This window comes from Cupressus sempervirens, chromosome 9 (genome assembly GCF_028749045.1).
Source record: "Cupressus sempervirens isolate cs-2001-9-10 chromosome 9, ASM2874904v1, whole genome shotgun sequence".
Classification (NCBI taxonomy): domain Eukaryota; kingdom Viridiplantae; phylum Streptophyta; class Pinopsida; order Cupressales; family Cupressaceae; genus Cupressus; species Cupressus sempervirens.
In genome coordinates, this window is record NC_143126.1 from 615697931 (window position 1) to 615715868 (window position 17938).

The window sequence follows — 17938 nt, forward strand, 5'->3', positions numbered from 1 at the left end:
TTCAAAAGTGAATGTATTTAGTTAAAATATCGTTCGACTGCATGCTCATTAGATTCTTTTAAGGGATTTTTGATCAAGTGTGCTTTTAGTAATATGGGTTAAGTCAGTCGCCATAAACAAAACGTCTATTTGTCATACATTTTTCTTTTCAGAGCTACAGTTCATCACGATGTTGAGTATAAGGAGATACAAATGTATTAGTAGACGTGAACTGACCTATCCAAAATTTTCCTTTTTAAGTTGCTTTAGATTTCTGCAACACCCAATTTTTATCTTCAGACTTCCTTTCATCTTGATTATGGATCACGGTGTATTGAAGCTAAAATCCTCATGGGATCAAAAGCCAAAAGCATCAGTGTTACCGTCATGCATTGTAGATATCTAATTACATTATAGGGAAGTTTCTTGAGATATGTGTTATTGTCTGTACAAGTTGACTTGGAGATTGGGGGTGGTTGATAGTTATCATTGATCGAGTAGAAGTCTTGTACGTGGTTCATAGCCCGTCCAAAGAGTTGTAGTAACAATATTGGAGAAAATTGGCATATTGATGCTAAAATTCTTGTCTGATAAAAAATCCAAAAGCAGCAGTATTAGTCTTATATAGAAGTCAAATATTAATGGAAAGTATATAATATTTATTTCTTTATACAATGATCATTGTATGTACACGTTGAAATGGAAAGTGGAAATGTGGGTAATTAACAATGAACTGGCAGTCTTGTGGGTGTTTATAGTCCCTTTCAAGAGTTGCAAAACAACATTGGTTTCAAACACTGAACATTGAGTAAGATTATTAGAAGGTTGTGATATTGCTGTCAGGATTTAACTGGGTGATTTTTGAGTTAAACTTATTGACTCATGTTTCATGAGTAGTGAGTCAACATGAATCCATCTCTCATGAGAATAAATGGAACACTTGGCACTCATTGGATCTAGTTGATGCTCATAGGGGTGAAGCACTGAGATTTTGGATTCCTATTGAATCACTACTCATGAACCATGGCTCAATGAGTTTGACTCAAAATTACACATAGCAATATCATAATTTGACTTCTTGTGGAAATTATCTCCGGGAAGTCCTCGTGCTTCACCCCCTGTGAGCATCACCTAGATCCAATGAGTGCTAAGTGTTCCATTTATTCTCATAAGAGATGAATTCATGTTGAATCATTACTAATGAAACATGGGTCAATGAGTTTGACTCAAAATCACACAGTTAAATCTTGATAGCAATATCACAATTTGACTTGCTGTGAAAATTATCTCCTACTTATCATTATTAAAAAGTTTTATTAGAAAGTAAAGAGGCAAATTTAAAATGTGATAGTAAATGTTAACGAAGTCAATTGAGCTTCATTTTAAAGTGAGGAACATTAAGGTACGTAGTAAATGCATTTGATTGAAAGCTAGTGGTGGTCAACACAAAGTCAGTTTGTGAAATCTCAAAACATTTTGAAAAATATCTTAGGAAACATTACTGGGTTATTACAAGCTAGTCTGAAATCTTGTGTGGGACATTGAAAGTGCGAGATTATGGAGACGCATGGTGGTAGGATTGGAAACTTGAAGTGGTAACAAGAGGTGTGAATAGAAGTGAAAATTGATAGAGAAGTTTCAACATTTATAGGAGGAACATATCATATCGAACTTATCATATCTCTAGAGCATTATCTGCTGAAGGTTTCAACATTGAAAGCAAGAAGATGAGAAATGATACACTAGAGGGTTATGCCATGTTCGTCATTTTGAATGAGTTTCCTTGCAACTTATACAGGGGAAACAATGTTGGGATTGTCGTTTTGAATTAACCAAAAATTCAATTTCTCTAATTCATTGGTAAGCTTTTGGATATGTAGATAGGAGGAAGATTAAGGCGTTTGTATTGTCTTGAGAAGAACGAGAGGAATGGATTAGGATTATGAGGGAGCATGTTGGTCTCATCAAGACTATTAGGAAAAGAGGAATCAAGATCAAAAGAACCTATGTGTTTATGACTTCTAATTGTAATACTCGAAGTGACAAAACTCAAATACATGGAGATCTCTAACAATGTAGCAAAGATATAACGTAAAGATGAAAGATCACAATGCATACAAACTAGATCTAGCGATGAAAGTTTCAAATCTAAGCAAGATAGACCAATGCATGAAAAAGAAGATGCAAAATGAGATCTATCTAGTAAAAGCAATAAAATGCAATTGCATTTGTAATTTTCTCTTTTATGATGAGTCAACCTTTAAATGACAAGACATGAAAAATAAAAATAAAAAGTGTATATTCACCTAGCTTGTCAAATCTTACCAAATAGATATGGATTTGCTAGTATGTAGATGTAGAATGACAACGTAGAACATAGGACGTCTTCATAAATGCAATATATTTAAAAGTGCCAAATCTTAGACCCATGAATGTAAGTATGCTATTGAACATTTGAAGGGTAACACATGAATGCACCTTAAAAGCTTGCCTGAATGGATGATGACTTGAAGGAAATGCACCTTAAAAGCTCGCTTGAATGAATGATGGCTTGAAAGGAATGCACCTTAAAAGCTCACTTGAATGAATGATGACTTTAAGGGATCTTGCTTTTGAACTACATAGAATAGGTAGGCTTCATGCACATGAATCATGGATGCCTAAATAAAGTGAGCAAGCCTCCCTTTAAAGTGATTTTATAATTAAAATTGAAAGGGCCGACTACACTGGGCGAAAAATAAATTGGAAAACCCAAAATTGAACTAAGATTTGAAGCAAAACATTTCAGGTAAGGGATGGCCTCTTTCTTTACCAAGGGTTTTGGCATGATCTTGTTAAGAAGTGAAGTCTAGACACAATTGAGAGGGGAGGAGGTGGATGAACTAGTCGTGAGCAATTAAACTTAATACCAAACTTATTAAATCCAACTCTAATAACCAAAACAATGAACCACAACAAGAGTTAAACCATGCATAATGATAAATTGATTTGTTGACTAGGGAGACCCTTGATCCGAGGGAAAAGTCATGGGGAATATCACTCACAAGATAGTGTGCTAGCATATAAGTTCCTTGTGAAAGGATGTGACCTTGTTAGAAGCCAATTACAATGCATTTAGTACAACAATTCCTATTAGAGGACAAATCCCTATTAGGAGACCTTGAACCCTTGTTAGAAGGTTCCAACTCTGTTAAAGGATTTTAGGGAAACAAATAAACCCACTGTCTAAATTGCTCCAACAACTGTGAAAATCAATACTTAAGGATAACATATCCAAAATAGTTGAGCTAACTAATCCACAACTTACTTGCCAAAATATTTCGTTTGAAGCCCAATACTGTATATGACGCAATGCAAGGCAGGAGTATCCCCAGAGATGTCCTAGCCCCTAGCTATATAACCACACAATGGAAACACAATAACAAGAAGTAACAATGCAAGATTTGATACCAAATTACAATAATTTATTTATAAAAGATAACTAATTACATGCAATGTGCCCGACTGTAACGCCTTTAGGGGTTAGGGCCAAATACATACATCAATTACAAAATCAATTCTACAAGATCCCTCAAGATCCAACCCAAACACTAGCTAGTCCAAATCTGTGACATAACAACAATCTGGAAGAAACCACCAAGAAAATCTAAACTTGTGCTCGCAAGCCTACCAAGCAATCTCCTTGTTTTCTAGTTGCAACCCTAGCTCTACTCCAACTTATCCAAGATTCAAGTGTAAATTGCCTCACATTTGGCGCTCTATCCACACACTCACAATTTCATCACAATCCTGCTGTAAACTGCCTCACACTCGGTGCTTTGTCCACAGACTCAAGAAAACTCGCTCTTTGGCTGCTCCCACACTCACTCCTCCGAATGAATGAATCACTCCATGAATGAATGCCTAAAAGACTTCACCACAACCCCTACTTATACCAATCTAAGCCACAAGTCGGCCCAAAATGCTAAAAACTAACATTAAATAGTTGAAGAGCCACAAGTCGACCTTCAACAACAATTAAATGTCCAGAAATCCATACCCAAGCAAAATCATGATATCTCCTAGCTTTGATTGAATTAGAACTTGAGCTTCGAACTGAGGGTAGTAATTTAGGTCCTCTACAACCCCTTAAGTGCACAAAAGCTGATTCACCAAAGATAAGTGCGCATCCATTCCGAAAGTCATGCATAAAAAACTGTCGCGCAAAACTATCAGAAATCGATACTCTAGCATAATTGTCATATCTCCCAACTTATAAAGAATTAGAACTTGCGCCTTTAACCAGAGATAGTACTCTAGGCCCTCTTCAATCCTTGAAAAGCGCATCCTCTCATTCATTGTGCAAAATTAGTTACATGCCCTGCAACAGGAACCCAAAAATTAGAAAACACAGTTCCAACAAGAAGGTACAAACAACTCAAACTTCAACTCAATCCATCCAAGCTCTATGAAATCATGAGGAAACGTTCCCCAATGTGTCTCCAACACATTCATGAAAAGCATAACTCCACAAAAATCCAAGCTCAATGCTCCTACATCAAACTCTTCAGGCAAATAGAAAAGTATGTCCCATACTTTGATGCCTAAAGAAAGATCTGCAACCAACTTCATCTTTACCAAAGGCTTCCACTTCATCAAAGTTATTAGAACAAATCTGAATATCCACCATCTATGCTTCATCCACTAAAACATCAGAATCATAACCCAATCAACACACTCACACCCAAGAAAAAAGTGAACATATTGCTTCATCAACAAACCCTCATCCACATCAGCAACTAGTGAATCCACACTAGCAGCAACAAACTTCACATCAACAACAATATGTAGATCTCCATCAAAACATGCCAAACTCACAACACAAACCATCTCATTTCTCACAACAGGATGCTCTACAACACACAACTCATCACCAGTAGCAATCGGATCATCCATGACCAAGTGCTCTGTAATTTCCATGTTAGATCTAATTGATTGATCATGAAAACCAATGTCTATCCTAGCATCTACAAAGTTAGGAATATCTTCAGCAATAACCTCTAGTTGCTCTACAAGTTTTGTATCATACTTCACAAACTAATCAACAAAACCAACCTCTTCCACCTCGACCTTGCTATGCCATCTTCTCTCATGAACAAGTAAGTCCAGAATGCTAAAAACTAACATTAAATACTTGAAGAGCCACAAGTCGGCCTCCAACATCAATTAATTGTCTAGAAATTGATCCTGGAGAAAAATCACGATATCTCCTAGCTTTGATTGAATTAGAACTCACGCTTCAAACCGAGGGTAGTAATTTAGGTCCTCTACAACCCCTTAAGTGCGCAAAGGTTGATTCATCAAGGATAAGTGCACATCTATCCCGAAAGTCACACATATAAAACTATGCACAAAATTGCCAGAAATTGATATTCCAGGAGAATTTTCATATCTCCCAACTTATAAAGAATTAGAACTTGTTCCTTTAACCAGAGATAGTACTCTAGGCCCTCTTCAATCCCTGAAAAGATCATCCTCTCATTCATTGTGGAAAATTAGTTACATGGCCTGCAATAGGCACCCATAAATCAAAAAATACAGTTCCAACAGTAAGGTACAAACAACTCAAACTTCAACTGAATCCATCCAAGATCTATGAAATCATGATAAAAGGTTCCCCAATGTGTCTCCAACACATCCATGAAAAGCATAACTCCACAAAAATCCAAGCTTGATGCTCTTGCATCAATATATCAACTTGACCTCTTCTTTGGTCTAATTATCCACCCTTCAAGCTCGCGTCATATAATTACACATATGATACATGGATGATCACAATGTAGGAGAACATCTTTCCTTTATACTCTTTCCAAATAATTAATTAGGTTAGTTTGCTAAGGCTTCCCGAATGTACAATTAACTATATTGGACCTCACTAAGGCATACACACCTTCTTAAGCATCATTACAATTGTTACATTAAGGTTCCCACACATTACAATAAAATTCAAACATTTTACAATGATTTAAGATCAACACATTACACCAAAACAATCATCTGCTAGTAAAACATATCAGACATTTCACTTCAGCGACCTCTCCAGAATAATCTCTAAGCATTGCTATCACAAACATGGCATCACGAACATGTTTTCAACCACGGTCCAAGCTTGCTGTCATTAATTCCATCTCACCAATAAGATATAGCCAAAATACTAACAAGTATCTCTAATAGTATTTCCTGCACATTGTCTACTACCAATCTTCACCAAATGAACTCTAACTCAGCCAATACTCATCATAAACTCAAGCAAAGATAGATGTGACATCTTAATTTAAAATCAACAATTTCTTAATTGTTTGGGGTAGAAATCTTAAGGACATTTAAGACTTGTTATAGTTTTGTAATTTCAAAATAGGTTAATGGTGATGCAAAGGCATTTGAAGAGAGCATTTTAATTACAAGATAGAGTGAACTATAAACTAAAATTTTGTGTCCCAATTGTAAATGTTTGTTCTACTCTATTAAGTTTACTTTTGTGAGTTGAAGTACCATACATTTTCTAAAGTCCACTATTATAATACCTAGTTTATTTGTTATCTTTTGTGATTTCAGTTTTCTTTTATAAATTGAAGTAACATAGATTTACAAAGCTACTATTAAGGGGTTGCATTATCAGGTAGCATTTGGGTTTTATCAAACCTGCGATTGAATATACATGGGCCGCATTTGGATATTCTAGCCTGTCTTTCATGTCTAGAGCACTGCGATTTGAAATATAGGGCAGCGTTTGATATTAAGGGACTTGCAATCTCTATGTTGGATGCTACACTCATTATCAGGGGCCCGCAATTCACTGGTAGGGGTTGTCATTCGCGACAAGGGGACTTGCGAATTGATTTGAAGGGTTGTGTGAGGGCCACAGACATAACTTGGAGCCTTGTGTATGGTTTGGATGGAGTCTATGGTATGCTCACTCAGTTTTGGAGTTGCACATTGAGAATGATCAAGTCTTAATGCATATCATTTGCAAACATCGTTTGGTTCTTTGCATGGGAATCGTTTGACGGAATGTCTGACTGGTGAATTGGGCCTCTGTTCACTATTGTGTGTGGGGGTATTTGGTGGCATTGTAATAGGTGTTTGATAGAATGTCTGGTCCAATTGCACTCCAGCAGTTCGCTGATTGCTTGGCTATAGTGGAGTCTACTAATGTTGTCCTACAAAGTGCTATTGCTTAGTCAACTTCACTCTATGTTAAAATCGCAGAATGGTTGGCTTTATTGGAATCCAAGAACCACACTATACGAGATACTGTGTAATCTCTAGTTGCTGAAAATATAGGCCTCAAGGCTAATTTGGAATTTGCTACCTTGCAGCTTAGGGAGTTATACACTATCAAGTAGAAACAATCAGAGATCGTCGATAGACATTCTTCATTGTTAATAGAGACTGAATTAAAGGTGAAGTCTTGGGCTTCTTTATGTAGTTCTACGATTGAGGCTCCCCTTTTAGGTGTTGAGAAGTTAGTTCAAGGGAAAATGGACAATGAGCGGGTAAGGTAGACGCATGAACTAAACTTACAAGTCCATGGTCTCTCCACCATTGATGATCCCTTGACTGCTAGATACTCTTTCCTCAAGGATCAATTGGACATTTCAGGCATCACTCTCGATAGGTGTTGGTTAGGTCCTGATGGTACTCTCTTCATCTGGTTCCTCTCCCTCTTTGACATGTTGCGAGCTCTTAGGGAAAAGAAGAAGTTATTCTCTCTTTCCCCTAAGATCTACTTAGATGAGAACCTCACCCGATCACAGGTGGCAGAACTCAAGCAAGCTCGTGCCCTTGTTGTGGCAACAAGACAAGAGGGTAAATATGCAGTCATTAGAAATCTTAAAGCAGTAATCCACGACAGCTTTCCTGTAGGGTAGGTTTTGAGGGTGACCTCTAAGGCCAAATGACTGGCTCAATGGTAGTTGAGCACAAGGTCTTTGTGTCTCAACTGCTAGAACAGTAATGGTATCCTCTGGTCTATGCATGGCTTACTTAATGATGTTATTGGTTATGCTGACCTTCTTTTTATTACAGAGACACATGAGAGGCCCATGTGTCCTCTTCCTAGTATTTCTGGCTATCAGTGGATCTCCTCTTTTAGAGACAAAGTCAGGTGCCCTGGTGGGGTCACCTATCTTATTCAAGACCACCTTTTCAATAAGATTTCATTGGTTCACTCTGATAGCTATGCCATATTCATGTGGATTCACATTGATCGAGAAACCTTGCACTATAGAGATGCCTATATCGCTATTTGCTACTTCCTGCCAACATCTTCATTTTATGCAATTCACAGCACTAAGGGTGGGGACCCCTATGAGGACCTTCTTGAGCACATTATCAGATTCTCTGCCATGGGGGACATCATTATTTTGGGAGGCTTTAATGCGCGAACCAGAGACCTACAACCTCCTCTGCATGATCACAGGTCTAATCCCATGTGTACGACTACTTCTGATCTTGGTTTTGTGCATTTGCTTCAGCTCTCCGAGGATTGTTAGGGGCCCTTCACTAGGTATGGTCATAATTTGCTACAACTTTGTGAGTCTTCTGACTTAATGATCTTGAATGGAATCTCTTGCTTTCCTAGATCCAAAATCTTCACTTAATGGCCACATGGTGGTGGTGCTAGCGTTGTTGACTATGTTCTCTCTACTGCCTCCTTCATTCCTCTCATTTGATGCTTTACCATCTCTCACCTTCCTCTGGCTGATCATGCCCTCTTTAGCATCATCCTTCGGGGACCCTTGACACCTTCTCCGCCTTTCTTATTTGCTTCTTCTTTCCCCCCTCTTCCCTCTCCCTATGCTCACACTTATTTTTGGTGATGTAGAGCTCTTCATCCATCACCTCGGATGACTTCTCCCCTAGGACCTCTTCTCCGGCTCCGGGGACATCACTTCCATGTTCCACTCACTTGCATCTGCCTTGTAGAATCTTCCCTTCTCTCCATTCCCCACTGCACCTCCTTGCTCACCCCTCACCCTACTCGTAGGTCTTGCCCCATGAACCAATGGTTCAATGAGAACTGCAAATCCTTTCATCGCATGCTTTTCTCTACTCTACCCACTACTTATTCCTCCTCTTCCTCTCAGTTGAGATTCGACTATCGCTGCTTTCTTTGCCATAAGAAATGGAAGTTCATCTTATTGAAGTGTAAGTCTCTTTGTGCCATGTTCTTCCAATCCCCAAAGCTCTTTTGGTGCACCATGTTTCCTCGCCACTCCCCTCCCCCCCCTACTTTGGATCTTCACTCCCTTGCCTCCCACACCTCCACACTCTATGATATTCTTGGCCAAACCCCTCTCCATCTCATCCTCCCCCCCACCTATTGTCACCTCTTATCCTTTTCCAACATTAGTGAGGCAGTTAAAGTTATGAACAATAGTAGATCTCTAGATGAGGAAGGATTTCAAGTTGAATACTTCAAGTTGGGTATCTCTGTCCTAGGTCCCTTTCTTACAATGCTCTTTAATCAAGTGGTATGTGTTGGCTTCCTCGACTCTTGGTCATGACATATTATCTATCTAATACATAAATCTAGGGGAGCCCCTAATTTCAAAAATTATAGGATCATCATGGTTGGGCATACCTTTGCCAAACTCTATGCGACTGTGCTGAACGATATCCTATCTAGTGAGCTTGATCAACGAAATTGTTGGGCTAGAGGTCAGGTTGGGTTTTGTTCTGACTTTCAAACCATTGATCACATTTTGACTTTATGGGCCACCATTGAGGAGGCTTGCTACCACTTGGCAAAAGTTTATTTTTGTTTTGTTGACTTCCACAAAGCTTTCGACTCTGTTCCTCGGGTGGCTCTCTTTTAGTGTCTTAGGAACATTAGGATCTCAGAGATTCTTCTTACAACTATTATGAGGTTATACGAGCGTGTTGAGGGAAGATTCAGGACTCCACAAGACTTCCTTGATCCTATCTAGAGCATTATCAGGGTGAAACAATGTTATCCTCTCTCCCCCACTCTCTTTGGCATCTACATCGATGAGCTTGAGGCTTTTCTCCGTGATTGCTCGTTCCCTGGCGATGGTTGTTATCTGCATTAGGTATTGATCTCTATTATCCTATTTGCTAATGATGTGATTCTCCTAACATCTTCTCCCGATGGTCTTTAGAGACTCCTTGATGGCTTGGCCTCTTTTTGCGACTCATGTGAGCTAGTTGTAAATCTAGGCAAGACTCAGGTTATGGTCTTCAATTATTTGAGGACATCCCATCTCCATTTTTACTTCCAAGTTATCGATATCAAGATTGCTTCTTCATATACTTACTTGGGGGTTAAGTTTTTTGGACCTCGATTCATCTTGAGACCAGCCATGCAACCTAGAATAAAAAAGGGGCTTGGCTTCCTTGCTATTCTTGAGCAATAATGTTTTTGACACCACTTCTAGGACACCACAACTAAGATGTCTCTTCTTGACTCCCTATTCAAGCTGGCTATCCTCTATGGCTCTACTTTTTAGGGCCCGTCCCTCTTGGAGTCTGACTGGGCCTCTGTTGGGAGAATCCAAACTCTTTCCCTTCGGCGCATTATCAGATGTCACTAGTTCACACCACACAACATTGTTTCAGCTGAGTTTGGTGCTCACTCTTTCAGATTGGGGACTATCTTTGATTTAGTTTGGCTTCTTCACTGGCTTTAGAGCTTCATTGATTCATCTAACAATCGTCATGAATATTCCTACTTAGCTTATTGTTTCTCTATGGAGGTTTTGGGTTTAGACTCTAGTCACAGGTCTCGTTGTTGGTACACCCAAGTCTCTACTCTCTTGGGCTCGATTGGTATTAGTTTGGATCATCTTCCCCCCCTCTAGTTTACTCTAGATGCTCCAACCCATCTTCTTCCACCTCAGCGGGAGTTGAACGAACATGTTAGACTTGACATCTATAGACAATATGTTATCATGACGTGAAAGAATCCCCTAGGTGGGCTTTGTTTGCGCATGGACCTCTATGTTGAGCACTTTTTTGATATCTAGGACAGGATCATCTTACGTCCCTGGTAACTCACTTGTCATTGGACTCATGCTCTTTGCATATCCTTGGGATCTTTTAGGGTGGGTTCTCACCGGTTATGTATTCAGACTGATCACTAATTTAGTAGGGAGGATAGGATTTGTCCGCTTTGTCACCTTGGGGAGGTCGAGACCAAGTCTCACTTTATTTTTTATTGTCCCATTTACTATGAGATCCGAGGGAGATTCTACTATTTGTTTAGAGAGTGTTAGTCTCTTCCCTCGTTCTTCAGATATATTGACCAACACTATCTTGCACTCTACCTTCAGGAGACCATGTAGCTTCGCGAGCATACTATACAGCTCCAACTTTTCTCGACATTGATCCCTATGTAGATCATCACCTCTTTCTTCAGTCCTACAATTCTTGCCCGAGGATCAAAGCATCCTCTCTATACTGTCTTGGTTCACACTAGATTTGTGAGACCCTATCGAAATTACACTTAAGAACATCCCTTTAGTAGACCTCAAAGGCGACCTTCTAGAGTACCTGATTGTCCTAATGTCCACCTTTCCATTCTGGACTATTTCTCGCTTGTGAGGAGTTCTTAACTATTGTTATTTATTTTTATTGGTTCTTTTTTTGTTTTGCTTTCACTTTCTTTCTATGGATGCTGTTTGGTGCTTCCTTTGCTGGCGTTCTGCACTTTGTACTATTTCCAGTCCCTTAGATCCTCGTTGGTCTCTTGTTGGACATTAATAAATTTATCTTATCTTATCTATACTCATCCACAAACATAATTCTAAACTTGCATAACTCAACCTATTTTGTGTCAACTTCGTTGTGCCAATAATCCTTTACAATATACATAATCTATGTCTATCATGAACTTACAAACATATGTTGTCATTAATAACAAAAACTATCATAAATACAACATATCCAAGTGCCAACCAAACCTGTATTCCTAACAATCTCCCACTTTGCTATTGATGAGAACATAAGATGAAAAACTATGAATGCCAACATATACAACCTGTCAAACCTCTAAAATCCTCCTTTGACATCAATAGATATTTCTTTTGGTTTTTCATTGAACTTCTCCCTCTTTGACATTAATGGAAAAGGTGCAAATACACTAAATATCAATCTAAAATGCTCCCCCTTTAATGAAAATCCTCATCAAAGTACTTGCATTGGATTAAGCCAATCTACAATAAGAGCTAACAAAGACTATTATGTCAGAAATCAATCATAAGAATAGAATATTTCAGTCCACTGTGACCACTCCCTTTAAGGCATCATACTAAGCATCACATCCAAGTGTATGAATAGTTCTCTAATTGTACTAGATTGATGCAATGCTTCATCATTTACACTATATCAGGTGGGGATATTACCCCAAGCATGCCTATGAGATACTCAAAGGCATCCTTAATCAATGGTTCTGTAAATATATTTGTAATATGTTCCTTTGTACTCATATATTCCAATATGATCTCTTTCTCTATTAATTTCTCTCTCAGAAAATGATACTTTATTGTAACGTGTTTAGCCTTTCAATGTAAAACAAGATTCTTCGACATACCCACTATACTTGTGTTATCACAATGCATAATTGTACATTTTGAAAATTCAATAACAATGACCTTCAATATTTGCTTCATCAACATAATTTGATTATAATTGTTAGTTGCTGCAACATATTCTGCCTTTGTTATGGATGGTGAAATACAATCTTGTTTCTTACTTAATCAATATACCAATCTTCCCTCAAGAAATATCACACACCATTTGTGCTCTTTTTGTTACCAACATTATTTGTCTAATCAACATCAATATATGCACATAGTGTGAAATCATTAGATATGTCATACCATAATCCAAGATCTATTGTTCCCTTCAAATATCTAGAAATTCTCTTTATTGTCGCCAAATGCATCTCTTTAGGATCTTCTTGAAATCTCGCTACTATCCCAATTGCATTTTCTATATCTAGCCTTATATATATCATAACACTAGGTGACTTATCTTTTTTAGACAATTTGCAACCAGTCACCTTAGATGTTCTAGCAAGTTTACAAATTTCCATACCAAATCTTACCAACAGATCTTTAATATACTTAGTCTAAGATATAAAAATGCCATGTTTATTCTATGTTATTTTCAATCCAAAAAATGCTTCATTTCACCAATCATAGACATCTCAAATTCATTCTTCATTTCATCGGGAAACTTTATATTTGCTTCATCATTACCTCCAAAGATAATATCATCAATAAATACAACAATGATTAAAAAACTATCTGAATTAGTTCTTAAGTACATATTATTGTCTATATTTCCTTTCTTGAAACCCAAGCTTTTATCTAACCTTGAGTACCAAGCTCTAGGTGCTTGTTTTAATTGATACAATATATTGTTCAACTTGCATACCATGTATTTGTCTCCAGTTAATAGGAAACCATTAGGCTGTTCAATATATACCTCTTCGTCAAGTTCATCATTCAAAAATGCTGACTTCACATCCATCTAATATACCTCAAAATTATTGCTAGCTGCATAAGCCAAAAATACTCTCATAGTTTCCAATCTTGCAACATGAGCAAAAGTTTCTTAAAAATCTACACCTTGTTGTGAACATCCTTTGCATACTAACATTTCTTTGTTCCTTACAACTTCACCTTGTTCTCAAATACCCATTTTGTGCCAATAACATTCTTATCTTTAGGTCTAGAGACCAATTCCCATGTCTTATTCTTCTCTATTTGTTCCAGTTCTTCTTTCATTGCACTCACCCAAAATTCGTCCTTACAAGCCTCATTAGTAGTCTTAGGTTCAACTTATGAAATCAAACAAATTTCTTCTCTTATCTTACCTCTTTTTATCACTCTCCATCCAACATTACCAATGATATGATGTTTAGGATGATTCCTTGTAACACATTTTGGTGTTCTTTTTTCTTCTATAGGTTCTTCTTCAATATGTATATGTATTTCATATTAATGAAAACATATCAATTTGGTGGAGACTGAACTAACTTATATTTGTAGAAATATTGTACTAATTAGAGTATTATTCAATTTCCCTTTTGAGAATTCAGATAAATATTTGATTGACTTTCTTTTGCAGTTCGATTATGCTGATGACAATAACTATGAACTTTGATGAGAGTAGATCTATTTCAGATTGTATTGCAAATATATTGCAGACCAAATTTGTTGAGTTGAAGACTGTGATTCACATTGCCTTGTAATTGGTGTTCTTCATCAGTCTTCGAAGACATATTAATATATAGAGTAACATGCCCATGTAGGGGCATGACCCTACGTGGTCACACTTGATATCACTTGCGACTGCTGATTCAAAGTAATATGATTATCAGTGATGGTCGATACTTAATTGACATTTAGTCCTTAATAAAGTTGATACTTATCATGTTTTCAATAATATACTTTTGATATATGATATATGTAAATATGTGTGTGTGTGTGTGTGTGTGTGTGTGTGTGTGTGTGTGTGTGTGTGTGTGTGTGTGTGTGTGTGTATGTTGATGCACACACACACACACACACACATAGATATTAGATCATACTTTCATATATTGGATTTTCATCAACACATATATATATTAACATATATTAGATTTGACTTGAATTCACTATGAGGCTAAATTTCTCAACACTCCCTCTTTAGCAAAGAGGGAATTGAAAAAATTTCCATAACTTTAATATAAATTTAAACTCCGCCTTAAGTGTGGTCTATAATAGTAACTATATCATGGTGTCCGATAAGATCTAGCCCAAAAAACCATGATAACTAGCCTTGTAATTGATGTTCTTCATTAGTCTTCGAAGACATATTAATATATAGAGTAACATGCCCACGTAGGGGCATGACCCTACGTGGTCACACTTGATATCACTTGCGACTACCGATTCAAAGTAATATGATTATCAATGATAGTCAATACTTAATTGACATTCAGTCCTTAATAAATCTGATACTTATCATGTTTTCAATAATATGCTTTTGATATATGATATATGTAAATATGTGTGTGTGTGTGTGTGTGTGTGTGTGTGTGTGTGTGTGTGTGTGTGTGTGTGCACAAACACACACACACACACACATATATTAGATCATACTTTCATAAATTGGATTTTCATCAACACACATATATTAACATATATTAGAATTGACTTCAATTCACTATGAGGCTAAATTTCTCAACACTCCCTCTTTAGCAAAGAGGGAATTGAAGCAATTTCCATAACTTTAATATAAATTTAAACTCCAACTTAAGTGTGGTCTATAATAGTAACTATATCATGGTGTCTGACAAGATCTAGCCCAAAGAATCATGACAAGTTAGTTATCATGGTGTTGGATAAAAATTGACCCTAAGAACCATGATAAGTTGCTTATCGTGGTGTCCAAAAATATCTAGCCCAAAGAACCATGATAACACTCGCTCAAAGACATCTAGTACATTTAGGCACTACAAGTTAATATAGTGTATCTAGGAGTTAGGTCAAACTATTGATAAGGTCGTCACCTTACAATAGTGACCTCACACACATCTTTGAAAGATTGTCACCTTTCATAACACACAAATGCAATTTTTTTTTCTTTCAATTATTCATGAATATATTAAATTACAAAAGTATTTACAAACTTGTCATGCCAAGTTTACCTCTGAAGTACTCTATTTTCAACCTTGCAAGGGGCTTGGTGAAAATGTCAACGTTTTGCTCATCAGCGTTGATATAAATCAATTTAATAACATTTCTATCAAACATATCTCTTATGTAATGATATAAGGTCTCAATGTGCTTTGATTGATTGTGAAAGAAAGGATTAGTAGAAATTTTGATGCAACTTTGGTTATCACAATGAATCTTATCACAATGAATCACTGTGGAGCTTAGTTGCTTTTCAAATAGTCCAAATAGTAGCTTTCTCGACCATACTACTTCGTGAGCTTACATGGAGGAAACTATTAGTTGTTTTCTACTGAACCAAGCTATCATTGCTGATCCAAGACTAAAGCAACACCTTGTAGTACTCTTACAGTTTATGGAACAACCGACCCAATTAGAATTAATGCATCCTTCAAGATTTATCTCAACATTATTGTACTTAAAACAAAGACCAATAGTACCACATAGATATCTCAAGATATGTTTAGCAACCATCAAATGAATCTTCTTTGGTTAACACATGAAGTGACTTAATACATTGGTGGCATAGAAGATATCAAGCCTAGCGTTTACCAAATATATAAGTGATCCAATGATTAAAGGAGATCAAATTTCTACAATCCATGATAGTTATGGTGCTTAGCTTCTGGATTAGATTGTGTGGAAATTTTTACAATCAACATTTCAAATCACACTATGTGATCCATCATCACGATGAGAGAGCAAGAGACGTAAAACAATGTAAGTTGCAGATTTAGCATAGACTCACAAGATAAAGGGACCAAGAAAAGAGGAATCACACACACCCCAAAGCTAGAAAAATAATAATAATACAAGTGGGGTAAAAAACTAAACAAGAAAGTATAACGAACAAAGAAAACCAAGAAGAAGAATTAAAAAGAAATATTAGAAAAGCAATTAATAAATCCTAAGAAAATGCCTAATGAAAAAGGGTGGGGAATCAAACAAAAGATAAGAGGAAAAACTAAAAATGATCTAAAAAATATGTGCAAGCCAAAAATATCCTATATGTGCATCTACATAAAATTATAACCATAAAATAAGTGCATGTAAAAAAAGTCCTATATTGCACAAACCTATTAGTGACCAAACACCTATTAACATACATACATACATACATACATACATACATACATACATACATACATACATACATACATACATACATACATACATACATACATATATATATATATATATATATATATATATATATATATATATATATATAAAACTATCCTATCAACACACATACACCTACAAATATATATATATATATATATATGTATGTATGTATGTATGTATGTATGTATGTATGTATGTATGTATGTATGTATGTGTCTATATATTCCTACATATATGTGAATATTAGCATGTATATATACATATGTGTGCATGTGCGTGCCTATATATATATATATCTGTGTGTGTGTGTGTGTGTGTATGCATGTATACCTCCCACCCATAAAAATACTCTATTGAACATACACATCTATGTGTGATTACGTGCCTATATAAGTGTGTGAGGATGTGCATGTGTGAAAAGAAGAATGAGGGACCAAATAAATAAAAAGACCACCACAAAAAGATATCTATATATATGCACCCATACATTGCACAAAGATCAATATAAATAAATATATGAACCTATCTATATATACGTTATATATATGTACATAGATATATATGTATACATATTTGTGAAAAAATCTATATATGTGCTTGTTAAGTTTCAGGATTTGCACCCTAGTAAACTGGAAATGTTTAGTAATCCTTACTTAACATGGGAGTCATTTCATTACGTGAGACTGGATAATGAAATGAAACCTCCGGATTCTAGGCCGACTCCTATTATATCTTTTAGTGAAACACTCTAAAACTTAACGAAAACTTAGAGGGAAAAGGTAAGAAAGTACATAAAATAAACCTAAAACCTAAAACTTAAACTAAGAAAAGAGGTGATACACCAAAAGTTACTATGAAGACGTAACACACATGTAACAAAGAGAATTATAGTTCTATGAAATAGAGATGAAGCACATTTTCCTGTAAAGGCTTGCACAAGTGATTTATGATAAGGTTTAAAAAAAAATTGAAACTACAAAAGAGGATAAATTATTATCTCACTTTGACTAATTTCAACTATAACACATATCATAACCTGCAAGCAGACTTACTTTTCCACAAAAAGGTGCTGGAATGAGACAGAAAACAAGGAATAATGTAAACAT